Source organism: Bison bison, unplaced genomic scaffold, assembly GCF_000754665.1.
Source record: "Bison bison bison isolate TAMUID 2011002044 unplaced genomic scaffold, Bison_UMD1.0 scf7180017864299, whole genome shotgun sequence".
NCBI classification, from domain to species: Eukaryota; Metazoa; Chordata; class Mammalia; order Artiodactyla; family Bovidae; genus Bison; species Bison bison.
The window spans coordinates 4,281,914-4,285,978 of record NW_011494871.1 but is presented as its reverse complement, the minus strand read 5'-3'; positions in this window follow the sequence as shown (position 1 = coordinate 4,285,978).

Sequence of the window (4,065 nt, the reverse complement as noted above, 5' to 3'; positions counted from 1 at the left end):
GGCGCGGGGCTGCCGGGCGCCGGCGGGCGGCCTCGGCTCTGACAATCTGGGGGGTCCCGGCCGCCGGGTGGCCGAGCTTTTTGCGTCGTATGCTCTGGTTTTAGGGAGGGGAGAGGTGGGGTGATATTTTTGTCCCCTGAGTGAGAGAGCCACCGGCTGCCTTACCCGGACTTGTCCCCGTTTGAAAGGAGCGGGGCGAAGTCGTACACTCCGTCCCAGCCTGTTGCCTGCGAATTCTCACCTTTCCCTGGAGGCTGGAAGAGAGACGTGACACCCTCGAGGGGGGGTAATTTCAAAACACGGCCCTTGACTTGGAAGCAGCCACACACAAAGCACCGTTCAGAAAGGACCTCGCTCGCTTTTTAGAACCTCATGCCCAGATCTAGACGAAGGACTTGCGGCTTAGATGTAGCGTCTCTTCGGAGGTTTCTGTGTGCATTTATGGTTATGAATCAAGACGTTCAGTATATGCCAGGAGCTATAGTACGCTCATGCCTGGGCTTAACTCTGGTAGATGGTTGCTTTTTAAATTACAGAAACGAAGTTGAGCGAAAAGCAGTGGCGATTCAGAAGGGGGAAACAGTTATGAGCTTTGGTTTATTGCAACTGTCTTCGCTTTTAAAATTTCGCATTCTGGCCGCAGTCATACTAATTTCTAAATTAGTCTCAGGACAGATTTTGATTTTTTTTTCCCTCTCTTCCTTGCACCATACTGTGACGTAGCCCTGTTGAGTTCATCCCAATAGATCAATATTATTTACTTGGATAGATTTTATTCCCATCTCCTCACCCCTTTAGACAACGGACTTTCATCTTGTATCCTTTTTGGCCTGTCCGAGCTTTCTGGAGCCACGAATAACAAAAGTTGTGGCCTTTTAGCTTGTCCAAGTCCTGCACGTGAGTTTTCCCATAGGAGGAAAAATGTAGGCCTGTTTGTAACCCAGGCAAAATAACTGCTGCTGCTTTTAATGTGGCCCCCCTGTGTGTTACCATTCCTAATTCTGTATCTTGTTCCTCTCCTTTTCTCATCAGGTTATGCTTTTTCTATTATTTTTTCATTCAGCAAATGAGTGTCAGCAAACCGGACATGCTTGGCAAGGGTCAGCTCTTGCCCTGAACTGGCTCACAGTGCTGTTTGGAAGCCGATATATGCCTCTCTTCGACCAGCCACCTGAAAGCGATTTGAGCGGGTATTGAGGGACCTTAAAAGAGGGAGAATTTCTGCCTGGAGTTTGTTAGGGAAGGCCTCACACCTGCACTTACTCTTCAGGTGGCTGGGGGATTTTCATTCTCTGCAAAGGGACTAGCGTGTAGGGGGTTGCTTTATGAGAGCCGCATCTGGTTACTCTGGCTGAAGAACATGGTGTCTGCGGTTGAAGTCGTGGTCAGGGCCTGGGATGTGTTATTCATTTCGGAGCACTTAGCACTTGGCCTTGCTTACAGTGGGCACTCAAATATTTATTGAACTGGGTTGAACAGGAACATAAAGGGTTTTGTGTGCCAAATTAAGAAATTTGGACTTGATCCAGTCAGCGATACGGAGCTGCCAAGTTTAAGCAGGAGAATGTCATGATAACATTTGCCTTCCAGAAGGATGTCTGCGGCAGGCTGAAGGTTGGTGGGGGTCCAGATGGAAGGTAGGGAGCCGGTGCAGGGCCTCTTAAATCCTGGAGGGTTTAAGTGCTCAGCACTTCTCAGTTTACATTGTCTGGGTTTGGATCTGGCTCTGTCACTCATTACGTAACCTCTTTCTTCTTTAGGGTCTTCACTTCATAGGATTTGGGGGATAAAGCTTGAAAAACATGTATGTTACTTAGAATAGTGCTTGGCACACAGGAAGGACTTGGTAGATGCTGTTTTTTGTTCTCTATGAAGGCAGTGGAAGTAGAGATGATGCGGCATCCATGAGGTATAATTGGTCCAACCAGATAGGTGACTACGAATGATTAATGAGAGGGATGGTTTGGAGGGTTTTTGACTTGGGGGCATTGGAGTATACTGGTTAAGCTGGCTGTGGAGTCAGAATGGGGTTGAATTCCATCACTTACTCTGAGCACTACTGTCCTCATTGAACTTTGGTTTCCTAACATTTAGAAAATGAAGTATACCTGTCTAGTGGGGTTTGAGTATCAAATGAAATTATGCATTAATGCCCTTGGCAGAGTACCTAGCACATTACAAGTGCTCAATAAATATTGGTTGTTCCTGAAGTGGTTATGACATTAAAGAGCTAGTGGAATGCTGGAAGTTACGAGAAGAAACAGTTAGGAACAGTCCGTGGTAGGGGTGGGGAAAGGAAGATAGTTTGGGACCAACCCACTGAGGTACACATGGGTGGTTGAATCTGTGATGCCGTTATTAGATAGATGTGTCAGGCAGGAGCTAGGAAAGAATGGAAGATAAAAAGATCAAGAGCTCACATAAAGCTAGGGTTAGGGTTAGGGTTAGGGTGTGGTCAGCTTTAGGGAGATTTGCAGGGGGTAGGAGTGGGGAAGTTTACATTATTGCAGTGCCAGGAGAGTTGCTGCCACATGCTGGGCGTCTCTAGCTCTAAATCTGTTTTGGTCACCATCACAAGGGAACTCAAGGCTCCTGTAACCTGGTGGGCCCTTTGCCCTCATCCCCTGCCTCCTCTTCTCCTTTTTGATTGCTCCCCTCAAAATCCCGGTACTTTTAAATTTTATTATGCAGAGCTATTTAATTTTTCCTGGGGCCAAAGTTCACTTTAGGCCTACCTTCCTATATCAAAATCCAAGGTTTCTAGAGGAATCAGAGGTCTCATCTAATAGGTTTACTTAGGAAGTAATGTTGGTTCTAAAAATAGATGTATATAAGCATATTTTAAATACATATCTGTGTATATCTTGCATGTACAGGTACAGTTGTAGAAGACTTAGTCAGGCCTAAAATGATTCTGTTAAGGGGCCTGGGAGGTTGACAAACTCAGTCCCCTTCAGCTTTCCTGTCATACGTCTCTCTTCCTCAGAAAGTACAAAACTGAAAAAATCTGTGGTTACATAAGTTTTTTGGTCAGTAGAGTTAGAAGAAACGGCTGTTTTGTGTATTCACTGATGAGAAGTTGTTAAGAGGAATTTTTTAAGAAGCAAATGTTGGTGATGTACATTATGGTGATGGTGATAGAAGCATCCAGTCAGTGTGCTTTTAAAGAGGCAGATATGTAGGCTCTGTCCTCAGAATGCACACTTCGTAAGAGCAGGGATCCTGATTTGGTCACTGCAGTAGAGTCCCCAAGTCCCAGAACCAAAGATACTAGTGTAGGCATGAATAAATGAATTGGATCCATTGACTTTGATCTGTCTTGGCCCACAGACATACTGAAATCTTTGGAACAGTCATTGGTCAGAGGGAAAACAAAAGAGGCATTTGAGCCAGCCAAGCTGCTTAAAGTACTCTATGTTCTTATAGAAGATACCGGAACAGAATTTATGGCCATTATGATTCAGTGATTTTAGTGCCAGCTGCTGTAATTTATTTGCATGATTCCCTTTTTCTCCCCTTTTACTGTGATTGTTGTGGGGTGTAGTTGGGAAGAAAGGTTTCTGTAGGGGTATTGCCTCGTTCAGAGCTAAACTGATGACACCCCGGAGTTCACCTAGACTCACGTTCATCGAGTCAGTGATGCCATCCAGCCATCTCATCCTCTGTCGTCCCCTTCTCCTCCTGCCCCCAATCCCTCCCAGCATCAGAGTCTTTTCCAATGAGTCCACTCTTCGCATGAGGTGGCCAAAGTACTGGAGTTTCAGCTTTAGCATCATTCCTTCCAAAGAAATCCCAGGGCTGATCTTCAGAATGGACTGGTTGGATCTCCTTGCAGTCCAAGGGACTCTCAAGAGTCTTCTCCACCACCACACTTCAAGCATCAATTCTTCGGTGCTCAGCCTTCTTCACAGTCCAACTCTCACATCCATACATGACCACAGGAAAAACCATAGCCTTGACTAGACGGACCTTTGTTGGCAAAGTAATGTCTCTGCTTTTCAATATGCTATCTAGGTTGGTCATAACTTTCCTTCCAAGGAGTAAGCGTCTTTTAATTTCATTGCC